This window comes from Podarcis muralis, chromosome 3 (assembly GCF_964188315.1).
Source record: "Podarcis muralis chromosome 3, rPodMur119.hap1.1, whole genome shotgun sequence".
Taxonomy (NCBI): Eukaryota; Metazoa; Chordata; class Lepidosauria; order Squamata; family Lacertidae; genus Podarcis; species Podarcis muralis.
Genome location: NC_135657.1, coordinates 4312052 through 4335626, shown reverse-complemented (window position 1 = coordinate 4335626; position 23575 = coordinate 4312052). Strand labels below are relative to the sequence as shown.

Below are 23575 nucleotides of genomic sequence, written 5' to 3'. Positions count from 1 at the left end.
GATGCAAATCCGCACAGGATGTGGGTGGCACTGTGGTCTAAACCACAGAGCCTATGGCTTGCCAATCAGAAGGTCGGTGGTTCGAATCCCCGCGACGGGGTGAGCTCCCATTGCTCAGTCCCTGCTCCTGCCCACCTAGCAGTTCGAAAGCACGTCAAAGTACAAGTAGATAAATAGATACCACTCCAGCGGGAAGGTGAACGGCATTTCCGTGCGCTGCTCTGGTTCGCCAGAAGCAGCTTAGTCATGCTGGCCACATGACCCGGAAGCTGTCTGCGGAGAAACGCCGGCTCCCTTGGCCTATAGAGCAAGATGAGTGCCGCAACCCCATAGTAGTTTGTGACTGGACCTAATGGTCAAGGGTACCTTTACATTTAAGATGCAAAGCAACCACAAACTCTGGGCAAGAAAGCATTTAGGGCAAAAATAAACCATTCTAATGACAACTAAGAGATCTGCATTGGCTCCCAGTACGTTTCCAAGCACAATTCAAAGTGTTCCCTTCAGCTTCATGGAATGAAGAGTTTTCTTCCCATTATATAAATAAAAAAAATCTCCCACGCATTGTGCAAGTATTTTCCCCCACCGATAAGCCTCTCCTGGATTTTCAGTATTTAACACAACAGCCAATCTAGCAGCTGTTGAAAGAATGAATACCTAATCTACATTCCTTTGGGGAATCTCCTCCCTTCTGTATCTACCAGCTTGAAATAACTCTGATAAGCAAACTATGCACACTGATGGCGCTGTGTGCCACAGTCGGGAGAGCAGCTTTTTTGAACAGAGAAGCAGGCGGCAGGTTGTGGGTAGGGTACCTTCATCCTATACCTACATTTCCCAGATAATTGCCTCTTCCTGCTCCAGAGCCAGGCTAAGAAATAAGGGGGGAGGGAAGTGGTAAGCAGTAGGGGAGATGGGCGTTCAGCATCCCTGCCCATTTCATGAGAGCCAGCGTGGTGTAGTGGTTAAGAGCAGTGGACTCGTAATCTGGTGAACCGGGTTTGATTCCCGGCTCCTCCACATGCAGCTGCTGGGTGACCTTGGGCCAGTCACGCTTCTCTGAAGTCTCTCAGCCCCACTCACCTCACAGAGTGTTTGTTGTGGGGCAGGAAGGGAAAGGAGATTGTGAGCCGCTTTGCGACTCCTTAGGGTAGTGATAAAGCGGGATATCAAATCCAGACTCTACTTCTTCATCCACTGAAGTTACAGAACATCCCTCAGTGCTGCTTCACCCTCTTTTACTTCTAAAGAGCACTTTGACTGGGGGGGGGTGTGTGCGCACAGCAACTCCAATTAGATTTTAAACATATAAATTTATTTATTTCCTCGTAATTTTTGCAAATAGGGACGCAGGTGGCGCTGTGGTTTAAACCACAGAGCCTAGGGCTTGCCGATCGGAATTTCGGCGGTTCAAATCCCCGCGACGGGGTGAGCTCCCGTTGCCCGGTCCCTGCTCCTGCCAACCTAGCAGTTCAAAAGCACGTCAAAGTGCAAGTAGATAAATAGGTACCGCTCCGGTGGGAAGGTAAACAGTGTTTCCGTGCGCTGCTCTGGTTCGCCTGAAGCGGCTTAGTCATGTTGACCACATGACCCGGAAGCTGTACGCCGGCTCCCTCAGCCAATAAAGCGAGATGAGCACCGCAACCCTAGAGTCGGCCACAACTGGACCTAACGGTCAGGGGTCCCTTTACCTTTACCTAATTTTTGCAAATGTTGAGAAGCAGCCTATATTCCAAGACAAGTCATAATGTGTAGCTCTGGAACTCCCTGCCTATAGACATCAGGTCTTCACTGACCTCTTTTTCGGCGCCTGCTAAAGTCGTTCTTGTTTAGACATGCCTACCAAGACATGTAGAATGCTGATGTATGCTTTAATTTGCTTTGAGTTTATTGCTGGTTTTATCTTTCGAATATTTGAAAGGGTTGCTTCTACTGATAATTTTATAGTTTTATTCTCTTTGTAAACAGCTTTGAGAAATTATTTATTATTATTATTATTATTATTATTATTATTATTATTATTATTATTATTATTATTAACTTTGCAATCGACCAGTTTGTAAATTTTATGAAATAAATTCAAATAAATACTCTGCCTGAAGTCCAAACCAGATCTATAGAATGCCTGTAGAAGCCCGTTAGCAGCTTCAAGCAGCGCTAAATTTCCTTCTCCGATTTCAGAAACAACACATATCCATTTGTTCCTTTCTCTGGAAGCTCCTCTTAACATTAGAGACATATCTCTGATTTAATCACTGTTTCGCAACAGAAGCCAACGCCCAATCCCTTTTTATCCTATTTCAGCATTACTCCAGTAAGTGCATGGAAGCAGGCCATGCCTTTGATGGTGGACGCATCAGTTTGGGGTCTTTAGATTAACGGTGGCAAAAAGTCTCCATATGTTTAGCCAGCCCACAAAGCCCCCCCAAGCCAGACGAACTGATATTAAATGATGAGTCAGGGAACAGGCAGACAACAGGCTCTGACTACAACAACAAAAACCACAGCAAAATGCTAGGAATTTGGAGAGACAATATTTACAGCTGTATGTACTGTGTCAGAAAAAGGGGCTGGGGTGTTGGACGCACAAATCGTTGACCCGGCAAGCAGAGGAAAAGCGTTTTCGTCTTTTTCCCTGAGCAGATACACAATCCATCAAGCACCGCAAAGGCTCATCCGCAGAACAGAGGCAATACCCTGACCTCAGAATTCACTCACCACGTCTAGAACTGTTTTGCCAAGCGACAAGAGCAGAGATCCATTTTCCAACACAAGGGTTTTACAATTTATTTCTCGCCGCCTTTGCAACCAACTGGATTTGGACAAAGAGATAGTGCAGGATAAGCTCCGAGGGCAGGGAGAGAGGAAGATTAGGAGATTCGGTTGGGATTGCAAAATTCAGAGCTATGGAAGCCCAGCCATATCTAAAGCCCAACCTTTTCCAACCTGGTGCCCTCTGCATGTTTTGAACTTCAACTTCCATCAGCCCTAGCCAGCACAGCCGTGGATCAGAAGGTCGGCGGTTCGAATCCCCGCGACGGGGTGAGCTCTGGTTGCTCGGCCCCTGCTCCTGCCAACCTAGCAGTTTGAAAGCACATCAAAGTGCAAGTAGATAAATAGGTACCACTCCAGTGGGAAGGTAAACGGCGTTTCCGTGCATTGCTCTGGTTCACCAGAAGTGGCTTAGTCATGCTGGCCACATGACCCAGAAGCTGTACGCCGGCTCCCTCAGCCAATAAAGCGAGATGAGCGCCACAACCCCAGAGTCGGCCACGACTGGACCTAATGGTTAGGGGTCCCTTTACCTTTACCTTAGATTCCCAAACTCTCCTACTTGCCTAAACCCTCCCTTGATAGCTAATCAACTGACCCCAGCGCAGAGAGTTGTTGATGGGACTGCTAAGCAGAGCTTAGTTGCACAGCGGGTTTGAGCATGCCAGCCGGGATTCTTGTTTTGTTTCAGCCCAGTTTCAGATGCCTGATCCGTTGCTAATCCCTAATATATATTTTTTTGTTAAAGAGCCTCTTGACCCAATTGTTCCCTTCCACCCTTACAGCAGCCCTTGTAATCCTGAAACGATGGGAACTGCTTCACTTTCCAATAAGGAGCAAATGAAACCAACACTTTCCTGGGTGGCAGTTACTCCTCTCCCGCCACCCTATTAATGAGATAAAATCCTCGATTCTTTTCTCAGGCTGCCGGCAACCTAGAATTAAGACTGCCCACATATTCTGCACAATCGAAATCTGAACAGCCTTTATTTCACCACGCAAGATGTCCTCCATTGGCTTAGTTCAGTGTCCTTCACCGAGAAATCAAAACTGCATGTTTCATTACTTCATAAGGGCTAGAAGCCTAATTTAAGGAAGAGCTGCACCAATCTTCATACTGAGACCAATGTACTATACAGGAGCTGAATATATTTACCCTGGAAAAGAGGAGACTGAGAGTAGATGTGGTAAAGGTAAAGGGACCCCTGACTGTTAGGTCCAGTCACAGACGACTCTGGGGTTGCGGCACTCACTTTATTGGCCGAGGGAGCCGGCGTACAGCTTCCAGGTCAAGTGGCCAGCATGACTAAGCCGCTCCTGGCGAACCAGAGCAGCACACGGAAACGTAGGAGCAGTACCTATTTATCTACTTGCACTTTGACGTGGGGTCCTGCTAGGTGGGCAGGAGCAGGGACCGAGCAACGGGAGCTCACCCCGTTGTGGGGATTCGAACCGCCGACCTTCTGATCAGCAAGCCGAAGAGGCTCAGTGGTTTAGACCACAGCGCCACCCGAGTCCCATGTAGATGTGATAGCCCTCTTCAAATATCTTAAGGAAGGTGGAGTGAGCTTGTTTTCTCCTGCTCTGGAAGGTAGGACTCGAACCAACGGCTTCAAGTTGCACGAAAAGAGAGTCCGACTAAACATCAGGGAAAACGTTCTGGCAGTGTATCTGAAGAAGTGTCCGTGCACACGAAAGCTCATACCAATGACAAACTTAGTTGGTCTCTAAGGTGCTACTGGAGGGAATTTTTTTATTTTGTTTCAACGTTCTGACAGTAAGAGCTGTTCAGCCGTGGAACGGTCTCCCTCGGGAAGTGTTTCACTGGAGGTTTTTAAGCAGAGTTTGGAGGACCATCTGTCATGGCTTCTGTAGTTGAGATTCCTGCATTGCAGGGGGTTGGACTAGATGACCCTCAGGGTCCCTTTCAACTCTTCACTTCTATGATTCTATGGTACAGTGGTCAGAGTGGCAAGACCAAGGCTGGGAAGCTTGTTCCACTCAGCCATGAAGTTCACATGGACCATTTAATAATAATAATAAATTTTATTTATATCCCGCCCTCCCCAGCCGAAGCCAGGCTCAGGGCGGCTAACAACACTAAAACAGCGCAACATTATAAAAACATTATAAAAATTAATTAAAATACAAATTGATGGCAACCATAAACTAAAGTTTATGCCAAAGGAGGGAGTCAGGCTGCGTCCTGACCAAAGGCCTGGTGGAACAGCTCTGTCTTGCAGGCCCTGCGGAAAGATGTCAATTTACGCACTTTCAACCTAGTTGGTTGTTGGTTGCAAACCAATGCCTGTCTGCAGAATTATCCCACAGCTGCCCTTCCAACATGCCAGCCCTGGAGAGTAGTCGCTGCCACCCTTTACTTCCCCATATAATACCGCAACGGCCGCCTTCTTCGTCAAGCAGGAACCTTCTCCAATCCATCACTTTTTATTTATTTTTTATTTATTAAATCATTTATACCACACCCTAAAAAAATTAAAAATGTCCTCTAGGCAACTCACAACCATAAAAACACAAATGCAATAAAAACAGGGAGATTCAAAACAGAGCCATTAAAACACAATCAAGCAGAAAAGAGGAATTCAAAACCAACTCAAAAGCTCAATGGAATAAAAAGAGGTTTACAGCACCCCATCCCTGCAAGGACCACTAGAAGGGTTTTCTCCTCTCCACCTTTGGTGCAGTTTTCCTCTTGCACAAGACCTGAATACAGTGATATCTTGGATCCCGAATGCCTTGCGACTCGAACGTTTTGGCTCCCAAACATTGCAAACCCAGAAGTGAGTGTTCTGGTTTGCGAACGTTCTTTGTAACCCAAACGTCCAACGTGGCTTCCGAGTGGGTGCAGGAAGCTCCTGCAGCCAATCGGAAGCTGCGCCTTGGTTTTCGAATGTTTTTGGAAGTCGAACGGACTTCCGGAACAGATTCTGTTCGAGTGCCCAGGTACAACAGTATCTCACACAAGGGTCATTCATCAAGTCTGATGCCAACATGTACCAATGCAACTCCTCTAATACTGTGGTACCTCGGGTTACATACACTTCAGGTTACATACACTTCAGGTTACAGACTACGCTAACCCAGAAATAGTACCTCAGGTTAAGAACTTTGCTTCAGGATGAGAACAGAAATCATATAGTGGCAGCAGGAGGCCCCATTAGCTAAAGTGGTCTTCAGGTTAAGAACAGTTTCAGGTTAAGAACGGACCTCCGGAACGAATTAAGTACTTAACCCGAGGTACCACTGTAATAAAAAGAATAATAATTTATTATTTATATCCCGCCCATCTGGCTGGGTTTCCCCAGCCACTCTGGGCAGCTCCCAACAGAATATTAAAAACACCAGAAAACACCAAACATTAAGAACTTCCCTAAACAGGGCTGCCTTCAGGTGTCTTTTAAAAGTAAGATAGTTGCTTATTTCCTTGACATTTGATGGGAGGGTGTTTCACAGTGTGGGTGCCACCACCAAGAAGGCCCTCTGCCTGGCTCCATGTAACCTTGCTTCTCGCAAGGAGGGAACCGCCAGAAGGCCCTCGGCGCTGGACCTCAGCGTCTGGCTGAATGAATGGGGGTGGAGATGTTCCTTCAGGTATACTGGGCCAAGGCCATTAGGCTTCTACTCGTGAGAAGTGGGGTAAAAATGGCCAGGGCAAGGGAAGATTTTTCTCAGAGCTCCTTTTAAGGGTCACCCAGTGTATCGCCTATATAAGGAGTCCCGCTTATTCCACATGCCATAATGGGAATCCTCATTTCCCTTAAGGGAGTTTTCCAACACCAAGGACTCTTCTCCCCTTTCCCAGCTTCTGCTCTTCCTTTTAAGCTTAAACCTCCCTTGGGAAAACTAGAGGCTGCACAGCAAGAATCCATCCCCTGCCAACACTTCTCAGGGCACTCAAGGGTCAGATTTAGTCCTTTTTTACAAACACACACAAGCATCTAAGAACAAGGACAAGAAAGGATTGGGAAGGAACATGGGAACCAGTTCAGTCCCACATTTCTGGGGCTCCTGAGTTTCCCGTTGTTCGGGCTTGGCTAGTGCAAGCCAACAGCTTCAGCATCAACACCGCCTACAAAACCTATCCAGACAACACCCCCAGTTGCTTGTCTGTTACCTTCATGCGACACGTTTGTGTGGACTTCCTGAAAGCATCCGGTTGGCTACGGACAGTGGAGAAACAATTTGCTGGATGATACAGCCATGCCCTTGTGTCTCAACTCAAAAGAAATCCATTACACAGCCCCAAAAGTGAGATTCAGAATTCCATCCTGTGGCTGTGAACATATACTTTGCATGAGATACAACAATACCGACAGAATACAGCATCGTTTTTAAAGGTGTGTTCAGCTTGTCTTGCCTTTGCACACAGATAAACCAACTGCAGTTGCTTCCAAGATCTGGGACACCAGGCAAGTAACACACACAGAGGAAATCAATATGTTGGCATTTTTACACAGTGGTCACGGTGTCCCTGGAACCTCAAAAATAGAGCCGTTTTCTTTTTAATTAAAAAAAGCCCTTCCACTCAGGCTCTGCGTTCTTTACAGACATTTCTGAAGATGTTAAAAGCGTGCAATTCTGTGTCGGAGGCAGATGCATCATCCTTCCAATTTAGGCTTATTAAGCAAGGCCCAGCTGTTCAATAGCTGGCAGCCAGTTTCTGTCCCATTTTCAAAACCATGACTCAAGATGTGCTGATTTACACAGCGCCGAGGTGAACAGGGGAAGAGAATGGCTAAGGAAGAGACAGACCCAAATATGTATCTACATTCCTTATAGACGGGAGGACTCTTGTCTTCACAATCGAACAAATGTACTGAGAAAGCGCAGAGATGGGTAAGTGTAGAATTCAGTACCTTGAGGATCTCAGCTTTTTAAATAGCAGGTTTCTAATCCCTAAGGATAGAACGACAGACCTAAAGGTACGCAGGCAATGGCCTGGTTTGCACATAGCACACAGCAATGGATTTATAGAATTGCAGAGTTGGAAGGAGCTGGACCATAAAGAAGGCTGATTGCCGAAAAATTGATGCTTTTGAATTATGGTGCTAGAGGAGACTCTTGAGAGTCCCATGGAGAGAAGGCCCTCTGCCTGGTTCCCTGTAACTTGGCTTCTTGCAGTGAGGGAACCGCCAGAAGGCCCTCGGAGCTGGACCTCAGTGTCCGGGCAGAACGATGGAGGTGGAGATGCTCCTTCAGGTATACAGGACCAAGGCCATTTACGGCTTTAAAGGTCAGCACCAACACTTTGAATTGTGCTCGGAAACGTACTGGGAGCCAATGTAGGTCTTTCTAGACTGGTGTTATGTGGTCTCGGCGGCTGCTCCCAGTCACCAGTCTAGCTGCCGCATTCTGCATTAGTTGTAGTTTCTGGGTCACCTTCAAAGGTAGCCCCACATAGAGCGCATTGCAGTAGTCCAAGCGGGAGATAACCAAGCATTCCCAGCAACCAGCATTCAAAGCGCTAGCATTCAAAGACTTTCGGCCTGTCATCAGCAGGAAATCCCACCCCCCACCTTTCCCCAGTACATGAATTAGCTTACAATTTTCCCATGCTGAAATTCCATCCACTTTCACCCCCGCCTGCAACTCTGGGGCTCATCACACTCCTCCTAGAATTTCTTTATGACCCCCCTAGGGAGCTAACCGTCTCTGGCAAATTGACATTCGCTTGCCACTGCCAGGCTATGAATATACTACAAGCTGACACCAACGGAGCCCCGTTACGACTCGGATTCCCAACTGCAGTAGACAGACATGGTTAGTTAGCAGCCTCTCGCGTCAGCAAGTTTTCAGCCAGCCCGGGGCTTTACCTCTGCACACACAGGCTTCTCTTAATAAGTCCCCACTGGTTTGCCCTTACATAGCATCCTTCACCCTGAAGGACACGAAGTTGTTTTCACTGTCTGGGATGCAGGATAGCACCAGCTGCTCTGCACACCTACCATCTACAGGTGCTATCTAGGAGAGTAAGCAGTGGTTCTCAACCTTTTTTCCTCTGGGCCACACTTCCAGAATAGAAATTTGCAAATGCCACACTGAATTTAGTTATTCATTAAAAAAAAAAGACACTGGAAAACAACAAGAAGAAAACAGTGCTTGATTTATGGCATGTCCAACAGGTTGATTGCGATCTACTGGTTGATTGCGGAGCGTCCCTGGTCGATCCTGATCGATCGCGTGATGCTGAGCGATCTCCCCACCCCTCTAAAAAAAGCTCTGCAACTCAGGCCTGATTTATAACACAGAATACACCTGCTTTATAATATGACCATGAGACATCCAGAAAGTAAAAAATATTGCAGCTACGTAAGAACACGAAGCATTTCCAAAACGTAATATTATCCCTGAATCTTCCTGCCATGTTTGGCATCCTCTCCTGACACAGAACTGGGTTGGTGGACTCTGGGAGATCAGGGTTCGAATCCCCACTCAGCCAGGAAGCTAGTTGGGTGACCCTGGGCCAGTGGTCGCCTCTCAGACTAACCCACCTCACAGGGTTGTTGTGAGGATTAAATGGGGGCGGGGAGAGAACCACGTACTTGAGCTCCTTGAGCTCCTTGGAAGAAAGGCAGTATAAAAATGTAATCAATCAATAAATTGCAAATGGGGACATGGAGGGAACCAAGGATGGGGAAGAGAGTGGTTTGCCCAACACAAACCAGCAAGGTTCATGAAAAGGACAAGACTGAAACCAGCGGCTTCTGAATTCATAGCCACCGTGTTCAACAATGAATCATAAGAATATGGTAAGAGGCTGTTGGACCAGGCCAATGGATCATATAGTCCAGGAGTCTGCAAGGTTTACTGGGCATGGGCCGGATCACTCCTGCAGATTGATTCCAGCGCAACGCCAGAAATCAGGTCTGTGCATGTCCGCAGCGCCAGAAATCACTTCTGCGCATGCCCAGATGCCAAAAATTGTGCCTGCGCAGAAGCGATTTTCGGTATCTGGGCATGTGCAGAGGCGATTTCCAGCACCACGGACATGCGCAGACACGATTTCTGGAGCCACAGGAGAGAGTCCTTGTGCCGCACTGCACCAGTTTAGTGCAGCGTGCAGGGACCTGCCAAATGGGCAGCTTGGTTCGGGGGCAGCCCATAGGCCGGTTAAGCGACCCTCATGGGCCGCAGGGTGCCGACCTCTGATCTAGTTCAGCATCCTGTTGTCACTGTGGCCAGCATTCAAAATTCGCCAGGTACATTTTGCACCTGGCTACCAGCCACTTGCAACCAAGTGAAGATGCCCAGGTGCCACGATGGCACCTGACGTCTCCACCACCTGGAGGTGCATTCTTGGGGAACCCTTGGATCTGAACTGTTTTCACACACCAGCAACACATCCTGTAGAATTCTATCCATGCTGTTTTATCTGCCCAATCAGAATGAATTTCAGGAACCCTAAAGTCATATTGAAAAACAAAACTTAGAGCCGCCTGGCCCCAAAATGGCAACTAGGCATTCCGTTTTGGCGGCTGTAACCCTGGTTTAAAAAGCGTTAGCCCCTGGCTTATATATTTGAGTTTCTATCACTATCAGTGGCCAACCCAATCCCTGCAGGAAGGGACCCACAAACAGGATTCAAACACAAGAGCAACTCTTTCTTAATGCCTCCAAGTGTGGAGACACAGAATAGCCATCAAGGAATAATCACAGGTGCACAGAAGAGCAAATTGGGCAAAGCTAAGCAAGCCAAAGAAGAACTACACCAAATTATTCTGGCTACCATGTTTATTGTGCATGGAATATGCGCAGCATAGGGCCGAGGTGTCTTTAAATCCAGCCCTGCCGAAAAAGGCAGCTTTTTAGCCAAATACCATCAGAGACAGTGATAAAGACTGGTGCCTGCTTTACCTGAAGACTGTAAATCTTTACACGTCAAAAGCAGTGTTGCTCGTAAAGCATGGTATTAAATATTTCCCAGCCCACAGCGCTGCAGGGCTAAGTGCTCGTCTCTGGGCTCTGCAGGGGAAACAGAAAACTGGCTGGTCGCCCTCAGCTGGAATCATGCCTCAACAATACAAGCGCACGATACAAAAGTTCACTTTACTGCTTCAGCAAAAGCCAGTTGCAAGAAAAGGAATACTTTCTCAGGGATGAAATTAAAGTGAAATGGACTCTTTTCATGTTTGTCAATAAGGAGAGCGACTGGCTTTTTACGCAAAACGGGCAGGGCCAATTGCAAAGGATCTCACAAGGAGCCGTGAACTCCCTTGGCCTCTTCTTTCACTGTCCAAGTTCGTTCCCTCCAGGCAGCCAATCTAAATGCAAATTGTAAAGAGGCAAGAGCTGCAATGTTTTGGAAGAAGAAGAGCAGGAGAGAGAGAGAAAATAATTGCCGACAAAGCAGCAAAGGAAGTACTTGAAGACATAATCCTGCATAGGTCAAGAGAGCCTGACTGGGCTGGATTAATCATTATGCTAACGGCAACAGAGTCCGAACTGTGCTGTGGCCCAATTATCCAGGAATCAAGTCAGCGCATTGAAAAAGTGCATCTGCTTGCGCTACCAAGCTTGATCTCCTTGAAAGTTCCTTGCAAACTGGAACCTAGTTCTACACAACCTACTAGCGCTGGGCGATATATTGATATATTGTCCAAAACTGGGATGCGGCTGGCACTGTGGTCTAAAGCGCTGAGCCTCTTGGGCTGGCCGATCAGAAGATCGGCGGTTCAAATCCCCACGATGGAGTGAGCTCCTGTTGCTCTGTCCCAGCTCCTGCCAACCTAGCAGTTTGGAAGCACATCAGTGCAAGTAGATAAATAGGTACCATTGCAGTGGGAAGGGAAAAAGCATTTCTGTGCACTCTGGCTTCTGTCATGGTGTCTGATTGTGATAAAAGCGGTTTAGTCATGCTGGCCAGATGAGCTGGAAAGCTGTCTGTGGACAAACACCAGCTCCCTCGGCCTGAAAGCGAGATCAGCGCTGCAATCCCATAGTCACTTTTGACTGGACTTAACAGTCCAGGGGTCCTTTTTTTACCTTGCATCATCCAAAACTGGTTTGAAGTCCCTATCATGGTATCAGTTTTATAATTTTTGACCTAGCAATATATTGCAAATCATTGGGGGGGGGTGTTATGCAAAAATCACAATATGGGAAAAACTGTGAAGCCAGCCAATGCTTCTCTCGATTCCTGCAGCCCCTGCTAACTCTGACGGCTTAGCTCTCCCTGGCCTCCTGCAGTGGGGCAGCAAATCACGATGCGAGGGAAACCGTGAAGCCGGCCAATGCCATCCTCATTTCAGACATCACGATATATTGGCATATCGCGATGTTTAGCTGGTGATATACCACGATGATGAAAACCAGATATCGCTCAGCCCTTCCAACCTACAAAATATTTTCTAGGCCCTCCTACCTTGCACCAGACTGTCCCTCTCCTAGGCTTCCAAACTCCTCCCAGAGATTTCTGCACATGTACAGAGACAACCAAATTCTAACAGCCATTTTCAGGCTTTGCAGCTCGAGGGAGGAACAAAACAAACCTCTCCTGCTTGCACAGATGGCCTGCCATTGGGCAGTTTTGCAGCTGAGGCTGCTCCAGCACCCATGGATTTCAGCTAGCCTTGACACCAGAGCCAGAATTTGTGAGTGAGGCACAGTAGGGGAGAGACACAGTATTGTTTCTGATGCCATGCTAAACTTTGACTCTGAAGCAGGCTGCAAGCTCTACTAGGTTTGATCCTTTGCTCTGAGCTTAGGAAGGAAGAATCTTGGCCACATCATGCTGTGCTTTAGTGGTCTTTTGAATTCTTCTAACATAAGGCAACTGTAGAGATGAGCACTTGTCCTGCTACTGCGTTTTGTGCCTGGTGAGGCGGGTGGAGATAGAATCCCCCTAATTTCCCTAAAAGCTCAGCCAAGGGCTCGCCACACTGGGAAAAGGCGCTTGGCTTCGTGAGAAATGTTAAAGTTGCAGTAGTGATGCACACCTGTCCCAGCAATTCATTGGGATTTTTACTAAGGTCCCGAAGAGGAAGCTGAGATGACGTCCCGTATCACACTTTCCAGTTGAGAAAACAGAGGGGGTGGGTGGGCAGGAAGCATGGCATAAGCAGAGAAAAAGCAGAATGCCAATACTTTTTTTTGGGGGGGGGATACAGTGAAACAGGAGACATGTGTAACTGACCCTTGAAAATGAGTCACACACAAGGGTCCCTCTTTGCTGTGGTCCAAACCACTGAACCTCTTGGGCTTGCCGACTGGAAGGTCAGCGGTTCGAATCCCCATGACAGGGTGAGCTCCCGTTGCTCTGTCCCAGCTCCTGCCAACCCAGCAGTTCGAAAGCACACCAGTGCAAGTAGATAAATAGGTACCACTGTGGCAGGAAGGTTATCGGCGTTTCCGTGCACTCTGTTTTCTGTCACGGTGTCCCGTTGCACCAGAAGCTGTTTAGTCCTGCTGGCCACATGACCCGGAAAACTGTCGGTGGACAAACACCGGCTCCCTCAGCCTGAAAGCAAGATGAGTGCTACAACCTCATAGTCACCTTGGACTGGACTTAACCATCCAGGGGTCCTTTGCCATTTTATTTTTTATTTTTTTTACTCTTCATACCCTCCTCCTAAGCAGCTGACTTCGCACATTGCAAGCCCTACACAGCCCAACCTTTTGTAGCTGGAGGCTCCTTCAAAGTTGTGCAGAAAGGCCTAGCTAGGGTCACTTGAGAAATTCTTAGTTAGGCCTGATTCTTAGCTAGGCTAAACAGTCACCAGGTCTATTTGCCATTTGAAAAGGAAGCAGGGGGAGAAAGAGAGAGTGTTAACTGTACAATTCCTGCACCGCTGAAGAAATTTTCCCCATGGATGCCTCCCAATGTAGCTCACGCTGGGTTATGTTAAAAACCTCGATCTCATGTTCGGAACGCTTTTGACTCTAAAAATACAAGCGCATTTATAACCAAATAAGGGGCTGAACAATGAAGACCCTTTTCCCGAATACACAAACTTCACCCCAAGCCAGATACCAAGTCTCTGCACACACAAAAACCCTTCAAGGACTCAAGGGAGTGCTCACTGGAAGGACAGATCCTGAAGCTGAGGCTCAGAGACTTTGGCCACCTCATGAGAAGAGAAGACTCCCTGGAAAAGACCCTGATGCTGGGAAAGATGGAGGGCACAAGGAGAAGGGGACGACAGAGAACGAGATGGATTGAAGCTACCAGCATGAGTTTGACCAAACTGCGGGAGGCAGTGGAGGACAGGAGTGCCTGGCGTGCTCTGGTCCAGGGGGTCACGAAGAGGTGGACACGACTAAACGACTAAACAACAACAAAGATGCCAAGGATTGGCTATGGGAACATTCTGCATGCAATGAATATTCTCTAACCCTGAGCTGCAGTCCTTCCTAGCCATTCTCCTGTCAGGGCATTGACCAGACCCAGACATGATTAACTTCAACATGTGCTTCAGACAGTGTCTTGGGGCCTACCCGCTTGCAGGACAGACAACCACACTGGCATCCAAATTACAGCTTGCAGTAGAGTATTCCGTGCAGAATAAAACTACCGATTTTGTGCATGTTCACTCCACCTTCAGCCAACCGCACCGCACCTTGCCAAGCAACAAAGCAGCTCCTCGTGAGAGCATTTTTGGTTTTTGGCTACTGCTGCAGTCAGGAATTAATTCTGCTCGGAGCTGGGCCAAGAGGCTGCAACCCACCTGGGTGTGTCAGCCTAAATCTGGAAGCTGGAGCATGCCGGCGGGATCCATGCTTACTCAACAGTTTCAAGGGGAAAGCCATCAATGTGGTCTGATCACATGGGAGAGGGCTTAATGTCAAGGCTCCAGGAAATCAGAAGGAAAGGAAGTCCTGGCTTACTCTGGTTGCAAGCCGCAGGAGAAAGGTGCCCCCTTGGATATATGGGGCAGAGGAGAGAAGACAGGAGGGGGAAAGTGATCCAGCTCAGGAGCTGACGAAAGACCACAGTCAAATCAGAAGGCGAGCCTAAATGCCAAATCGAAGCCTCAGGAACGCAAGGAAAACAGCTTTCCACCAATTCCTATCCCTCCCTTACTTGGCAAGTGGCTGAGATCACAACCCCCAGATCTAGACACTCTGCCAACCAGTTTCCAATCATCTCATACTGCGAGAGACAGGCTCTGACAGTTATTTGCCTTTTTGGAGGATTCAAAGCAGAACACAATTTTCAGAATTTAAATGTGCCCCTTTCCATATTCTGCATCTCAAATAACTAATGGCGGGCATCCATCTCTGAAAGACAAGATGGCCTGCCACTCCCCATCTTCCCCCGAAATAGAGATGCTGCAGGGGGGGGGGCACTGAGTACACTCTTGCCCCCCAGGGTGCAGAAAAATAAATCAGGGTCTACCCTACTGGGAAGGAATCTATTGGGTTTATAGAACTTTCGGTGCAGATGAGCAGAGGCGTCTCCCAGCTGAACGTAAGAACAGTGGCCCACCAAGTCCAGTATTCTGCTCTCCCAGCGGCTAAGCAGATACCTGTGGGAAGCCCACAAGTCAGACCTGAGACCAAAAGCCATCTCCCCTCCTGATGTTTCCAGTAACTGGTATTAAGCTGGTTAACAAAAGCAACCTCTTTCCTAAATGGCCTCGGTCCAGTATCCCTGAAGAAGCGTTTCCACCCCCATCGTTCTGCCCAGACACTGAAGTCCAGCTCTGAGGGCCTTCTGGCGGTTCCCTCATTGCGAGAAGCCAAGTTACATGGAACCAGGCAGAGGGCCTTCTTGGTAGTGGCGCCCGCCCTGTGGAACACCCTCCCAGCAGATGTCAAGGAAATAAGCAACTATCTGACGTTTAGAAGACAACTGAAGGCAGCCTTGTTTAGGGGAGCTTTTAATGTTTAACTGACTATTGTGTTTTAATATTCTGTTGGAAGCCGCCCAGAGTGGCTGGGGAAACCCAGCCAGATGGGCGGGGTATAAATAATAAATTATTATATTAAAAGGAAAAAAAGACTTAAGATACTGATTTGTACTTGTATATAAAGGTCGTCTTGGGGTGCAGGAAGTAATGGCCCTTCCCCCTGAGAAGTGTTGGAAACTCATAAACTAATCACCAAATGGCACCTTAAACCTAGGCCACAATGGAATGTTTAGGTGCCATTTTTTAAATGAGCATAATTATTAATAATAATTTCATGTCTATACCATTTTATAGTTTAAAGAGAGAGAAAATCTCAAAGCAGCTTAGAACACATTGAAACATCAAATCAAACAACCCAGAATAAAACAAATTCAAGCTTCAAGGAAAATATTTCAAGGTCCTTCCCCAAGGCACATGTTCTACCCGGACACTGAGGTCCAGCGCCGAGGGCCTTCTGGCGGTTCCCTCATTGTGAGAAGGGAGGCTACAGGGAACCAGGCAGAGAGCCTTCTCGGTAGTGGCACCCGCCCTGCGGAATGCCCTCCCACCAGATGGCAAAGAGAAGAACAACTACCAGACTTTTAGAAGACATCTGAAGGCAGCCCTGTTTAGGGAAGCTTTTAATGTCTGATGCATTACCGTATTTTAATATTTGGTTGGAAGCCGCCCAGAGTGGCTGGGGAAGCCCAGCCAGATGGGCAGGGGTATAAATAATAAATTATTATTAATTATTATTGTTATTGTTATTAATTTGCTTTCCCCAGTCGCCAAACTGGCACCCTGAGATCTCCACGTGGTCACAACTGGACCTGTGCCAGTCACAAAATGTGCCTGGCTAATTTCTAGCACTGCCCCCTAGTTGCTATTTTGCGTCTAGCTCTGCTCCCCCCCCCCCCCACTGTACCCAGCTCCGGTGGGTGGGCCTGCGGGTTCTGCCTGCCCAGTTCACACAGAGCAACAATGAGGCTCAACGGGCCTCCTTGCCGGTGCCGCACGAACTGAGCGTGTGGCCTCAGATCACCCAGGATCACCGACAACATGCCAGTGGTTCAGCAACACGCAAGTCAACATGAGGAAGGCTCCCCGAAGTTGAGAAAGTCTCGAAAACCACGGCCGTAGGAGCATGATTCATCCTGCCCAGATGTATCACATCTGCCAGTTCCGAAGACATTTGCCTGGTATATTATGGTGTGCCTTTGCCTCTCTTGGGCTAGGGCCCAACACACATGCCAGAGTTTGCTCTCGGCAAGGCTCTCCATGCTACACATCCAGCTCTTTAATAAGGTTTAAGCTTCTTGAGAACATAAAGGCAGGCATGTGCTTTGCATGGGTAATGTTCGAATTAAAGGCCCCAGGGCAAAAATCGCTGCCTTCCCAAGGGGGGGGGGGCAGAGAGAGAGAGAGAGAGAGAGAGCGCGCTACTTTCTTTTTTGGCAGCAGCCCACGATAACACTCATAATCCTGCAAAATGTAGTAGAATACATTTCCAAATCCCTATCAGCAAATCTCATAAACGGAAGGTCTGTTACACGCTAGAGCTCAAAGGAGAGAGGAGGCTGGTCCAGGATTGTGGCAGCTGCCATGGGGCAGGACGCTCTTGCATCGCCACCAGCCCCCCACCAGCCCCCCAGATCCTCTCATCAGCATGCTGGACATCCCCCACCTCCAAGCGGCAGACTCTTCAGAAAGGTAACCACAGACCCTGCGATGCTCCGAGAGGCTGCGCGCCTGGGTGCTCTGGTGCTCCCGCGACACAACAAGTGCGCTTACTGACAGCAGCTGTTCCGCGGGCAAATGAAAGAGCCCCCCCCAACCCGCTTTTAATAGCGCAAGGATCAGAGGGAGGCTTCTGCAAAAGCTGAAAGTGCAATCAATGAGGAAAACAGAGCCGGGAAAAGGCTTTGCTGGAGACGAGAAGGAAGGCTGTAAGGTCTTCAAAGGGGGGGGGGGCGAGGGAACAAAAGGAAAGCTTTGGCGTGGGTTGTCAGGAAGCACTGCCCGCAGCTGCAAGGTCAGGGGTGCAAATGCATGGCTGTGCAGCTGTTTGGGTTTTGGGCACGGAACCTGGATCTGGAGAATTTCAACTTTCATTTTAAAAGAAAAAGAGACAGTCGCACCTTGGATCTCAAACGCCTTGGCTCCCGAACAAATCGGCTCCCAAATGACCGAAACCCGGAAGTGAGCGTTCCGAGTTTTGAACGTTCTTTTAGAACCCAAATGTCCAGGGTGGGTTCCACAAGCCCCTGCAGCCAATCAGAAGCCACGCTTTGATTCCCAAATGTTTTGGAAGTCAAACGGACTTCCGGAATGGATTCCATTCAACTTCCAAAGTACGATTGTATTACAGTACAGTGGTACCTCAGGTTACAGATGCTTCAGGTTACAGACGCTTCAGGTTACAGACTCCGATAACCCAGAAATAGTGCTTCAGGTTAAGAACTTTGCTTCAGGATGAGAACAGAAATTGTGCTCCAGCAGCGCGAGGCCCCATTAGCTAAAGTGGTGCTTCAGGTTAAGAACAGTTTCAGGTTAAGTACAGACCTCCAGAATGAATTAAGTACTTAACCTGAGGTACCACTGTATTAATAAGTTCCTGGCTTCTCTGCAAATACAGCCCATGTTGTTCAGCCCAGCAATACCTGGTGAGGCTACACCCAGTCCTTTATTCCTTGTGAGCCTTGCCTCCTGGAACATAAGCCATCAGTTTCACTTTCAGTACAGTGGTACCTCGGGTTACGTACACTTCAGGTTACAGACTCCGCTAACCCAGAAATAGTACCTCGGGTTAAGAACTTTGCTTCAGGATGAGAACAGAAATCGTGCTCCGGTGGCGTGGCGGCAGCAGGAGGCCCCATTAGCTAAAGTAGTGCTTCAGGTTAAGAACAGTTTCAGGTTAAGAACGGACCTCCGGAACGAATTAAGTACTTAACCCGAGGTACCACTGTCGACTTCCAAACCATAACAACACAGGTGAGAAGACTAGGAGAGTCTGAACTACAAATGGAGAGAAGCCCTTGGTTCACATCTCCCCTAGGCTATGCGCTCACTAAGCTGGCCTTGGGCAAGGCGCAATTTCTCCGTTTTGCAGGAGGGAAACTCCTTGGAGCATACAAAACTGCCTTATGCAAAGTCAGACCATCCGATCCACCTAGCCCAGTATTGTCTGCACGGACTGGCAGCTGCTCTCCAGGGTTTCAGGCAGGGGACATTCCCGGCTCTAACCTGAGATGCCGAGAATTGAACCCGGGGCAGATGCTTTGCCACCGAGCCTTGCTCATGCCCCTCTGCAAAACCCACAAAATACAAGGCCAAACCTAAGGGAAGAGAGAGAAATGTGAATCTTGCCCTTAAAAAAACCCGAGAGAGACAGAGAAAGCAAATCACTCAGACACACGCACATTAAGACCATCAGGGCAGCTTCCTGTTGACATGTTAAGGCAGAGAGGGGCAGCCTGCAGCACAAGACGCCCAAACCACGAGGAACGAAGATGGCAATGAAAAAACAGCTAAATTTACTTCTTTGCGGATATTCACTGGGATCGGCAGCTGTAGCCAATTACTGCTAGGAAATGGCACTGAGGAAGCAGATATGAGACGAATTAAGCAATGTATGAACTCTTCATTATCATGATTTTTTTAAAAGACCTAGCCAGTGAAAAGTAGGAAAACCCAAATGGGAAGGTAAACGGGAACTCCAAGGGGCAGGGGGAGAATTGTAGGAAAGGAGCCAGAATTTACTTGCAAGTGGCGCTGTGGGTTGAACCACAGAGCCTAGGACTTGCCGATCAGAAGGTACCGCTCCGGTGGGAAGGTAAATGGCATTTCTGTGCGCTGCTCTGGTTCACCAGAAGCGGCTTAGTCATGCTGGCCACATGACCCGGAAGCTGCACGCCGGCTCCCTCGGCCAGTAAGGCGAGATGAGCGCCGCAACCCCAGAGTCGTCTGCAACTGGACCTAATGGTCAGGGGTCCCTTTACTTTTAGTATTGCTAATGAGCACATTTGGAGAATGTCGAAACCTGCCTTTTTGAAAAGATGACATGAGGTGGAGGGGTCTGTGCAATAATCCCTAATGGGTTGCAGTACCCTGAACAGGAATAGGCCCTAGGGTGGGGGTTGACCCCTGCTCTTCTCCTTTACTCCTATACTACATTTTCCCAATGTTTTTCAGGCTACTGCTAGCTTGGCTCCCTAAACCCATCCCCAGTGCACTCCACCCTACCCTGCTGGGTAGATGCAGGTGGCGCTGTGGTCTAAACCACTGAGCTCTTGGACTTGCTGGTCAGAAGGTCTGCAGTTCAAATCCCTGTGACTGGGCGAGCTCCCGTTGCTCTTTCCCAGCTCCTGCCCACCTAGCAGTTCAAAAGCATGCCAGTGCAAGTAGATAAATAGGTACCGCTTCAGCAGGAAGGTAAATGGCGATTCTGTGTGCTCTGGTTCCTATCATGGGGTCCCATGTCACCAGAAGCTGTTTAGTCCTGCTGGCCACATGACCCGGAAAGCTGTCTGTGGACAAATGTCCCCCAGCCTGAGAAGTGAGATGAGCGCTGCACCCCATAGTCACCTTTGACTGGACTTAACCGTCCAGGGATCATTTACCTTACCTTTTTACCTTACCCTATCCTACCCTATAGTGGTTTTTGCAACCAATTATGGAAGATTATAACACAATAAAATTCAGAACAGTAGTGATTTATTGCACCTTTGTTAAAACTCCAGTCAAAACTATTTAGTTAATTTCATTTAATAACACAGATGAGCTTCATGGAGACATACCAGCTTCTTGAAGTCCGGTAGTAATTTATATCTCCAGCAGCCCCCTGCTGCTGGCTCCTTCCTCCCCACCCCAAGTAAATCCCTCTGCTCCCACCACCAATGGGCAGTACCATCCACTTTGGGAACCATTGCACCAAACCCAGTGCAGGGAGCAGAATTCTTTATCTACTTGCACTTTGACGTGCTTTCGAACTGCTAGGTTGGCAGGAGCAGGGACCGAGCAACGGGAGCTCACCCCGTCACGGGGATTCGAACCGCTGACCTTCTGATCGGCAAGCCCTAGGCTCTGTGGTTTAACCCACAGCGCCACCCGCGTCCCTCATTAGCAATAGCTGGCCCAAATATCCCCTCCCCTTCTGGGGTTTTGAAAAAGAGAGTGGCATGAGGAGCCGTGATGTCCTGCCGCCCCTCCCTGCCAAAGTCCTCCTCCCCGTGGTTCTTCCCTCTAAAAAGCATTTATTTTGCCACATTTATGCCTTGTTGGACAATGGGCAGGAGCTGCACAGCTTCCAGACATGGCAAAAGATGTACTCTCAGCTCTACACAGACGTACACAATAGTAAGAGAGAAAACATGTGAGGAACGACCATTATTCTTCGGGATTATAGGAACCCCAGAAGCCTCGACCAAAAGCTCAACACTTTAAAACCAGAGTTCTCTCTCTCTCCGCTGAAAAAACTTGTGGGCGTCCAACCGGGTATGTTGAAGGAGGTGGGGGAGAGGCTTGCTGGAGGCAGATTAAAAAGGCCTCATTGTAAGTTTCACAGCATGAAGTGTTAGGATAATGAAAACTGCATTTGTGTTTCTCTTGTTCCTGCTGCTAATCCAATGCTGTTGCTGGGAATTCAGTGCAAGGTCTGCTAGTGACAGACCGCTGCCCAGACTTGGGAAACCAACTCTTGCCGGAGTCTCTCTTTCTCCAAATTCTCACTGTTTTATGGGGGTGCAGCTTTATTTGCAAGCTATGACTCCCGAGGCTGGAATTACTCCCATCTTCCAACTTTTCTCTTTCGCCTTTGGCCTCTTTTTTGTTCCTCGCACATCTCTCCCTCTCCAGATCCACCCTCGACCCCCTCTGGGATGCAGTTTTTTTTTCCTGGGGCGTTTTCCAACTGGGAGAGGACGGCTTTTGCAAGTCTCTGTGAGCCAGTTGGCCCATGTGCTTCAGAAAAATCCTCGTGCCAGGAAAACTGGCTGAAAACATTTGCAGCACAGGGCTTGTTAAACCGTCTCTGAGCAAACAGGCATCTTCCCACATGCATCTGGTGGGCTGCTGTGAGAAGAGGACACTGGACGAAATGGGTCATTGGCCTAATCCAAGCTCTTCCGATGTTCTCCTGGGTGGCTCAAGAAATAGGCGCTGCTTGAAGCTTCAGAAACCAAAGCCACACGCCCATACTGATTTCCCTGCAATAACAACTGGGAAGGCTCTGATGATGAACCAGCACAGGCAGCTGTTGTAAACAAAAATTGCCCTTTTCCCTTATGGGGTATCCAAGAGCCCATATAGAGTCCTTACATAGGTTCCCTATTGGTAGGAGAGAATAACAGAGGCCAACCAGAGAATATTGAGAAGCAAAGCAGCTAGTAAGCTTGATCTTTATTGATCTGTTGCAACAGGGTGCTCCCCTCACCTGCAGGAGAGAGGAGGGACCCAGAAAAATGGCGTGCAAGGTCTTATAAAGACTTTTGAAATAGCCACCCTGTAGATCAAGACCACCCCCAGAAACATCATACATACATCACAGAAGGGGGTGTTACCTAAGACCACCCCTCAGATACATCACACCTACATCACAGAAAAGGCGGTCTAAAACAGAAATTTTTCTCCTGTCCTTGTTTATCTCCTGTCTGGCAGGTTACTTGACTGGATTGCCTGAGGAGCCTGGCCATTCTTTTGTAGTGATAAATACTTAGTTCCTGGGCCAGGTCACAGGCTCACACCCTATTCATATCTTAAATGTGTCCTTAAGACAGGGTTTGTGAGGAAAGAGACAATGGGGAGGTTTCCCACTTTGACCTTGCAGAGAAAACATTTGGTCAGTTTAGGAATCAATATGGTTCCAGGTTGGCCTTCCTGTGCTGATCTATGTACGTGCTTGGTTGGTACCCTTATGAACATTACCATATATCTAAGACCTCAAAATTCCTATCACACAGCAGAGTCAAAGAGCATGGATGGAGATGGAAGTGGAGAGAAATCCTGGCTGAACTTCTGCACTCAGTAAAGGTAAAGGGACCCCTGACATTTAAGTCCAGTCGTGAACGACTCTGAGGTTGCGGCGCTCATCTCGCTTTACAGGCCAAGGCAGCCGGCGTTTGCCGCTCCACAGACAGTTTTTCCAGGTCATGGGGCCAGCACGACTAAGCCGCCTCTGGCGCAACAGAACACTGACACCAGAGCAGCGCACGGAAACGCCGTTTACCTTCCCGCCGGAGTGGTACCTATTAATCTACTTGCACTTTTGGCGTGCTTTCAAACTGCTAGGTTGACAGGAGCAGGGACCGAGCAACGGGAGCTCACCCCGTTGCGGGGATTCGAACCGCTGACCTTTTGATCGCCATGCCCAAGTCTCAGTGGTTTAGACCACAGCGCCACCCATGTCCCTTACCGCACTCAGCCCCTTACGTCTGCACTCAGTACTGCACTAAAATTTATCTTCGTGTAAGAATTTCCCCAGCTGTCTAAAAAGAACAGCGCACACTTGCCAGGCAGGCTGCATGGTTCCTCCAGCGCCACTCAAGAGAGGAAATGTACCTGCAGGTTAACAAGGCAGGAGCTTTTTCATACTCCGTGCTTAAAAACCACAGCTGCCAGGGCGTTATTCTATGCACTCCTATTCTTGCTAACTTGGTTTATCCTGCACTGCAGCTAAACCCCACGTCCACCTATGGCAGCAGTTCCAAATGTGGGTGATACCACTCCCTAGAGGGGGGATGAACTAGGAGGGCGTTAGGAGGCAAGAGGGCAGCAGCGGGGCACTGGAAGGGATAAAATTTGCTATCACTGGATCAGGTTCATCAACTTTATTGAATTAATTAAAACAAATAGTTTTAATTGGGTTTTGACTAAATGTGCAACTGATTGTTGCTGTTTTGAATTTTATTGTGTTATCCGCTTTCTTAGCAGGTCATGCAAACTGCTATTCTTAACAATGC

The 23575-nt window shown here is 48.3% G+C and overlaps 1 protein-coding gene across 4 annotated transcripts in view; it reads right to left on the bottom strand.

Annotated features, from left to right (window-relative positions):
* EXTL3 (exostosin like glycosyltransferase 3) overlaps positions 1 to 23575 on the bottom strand; it is a 158385-nt gene that overhangs the window by 101657 nt on the left and 33153 nt on the right. The window lies entirely within an intron of this gene.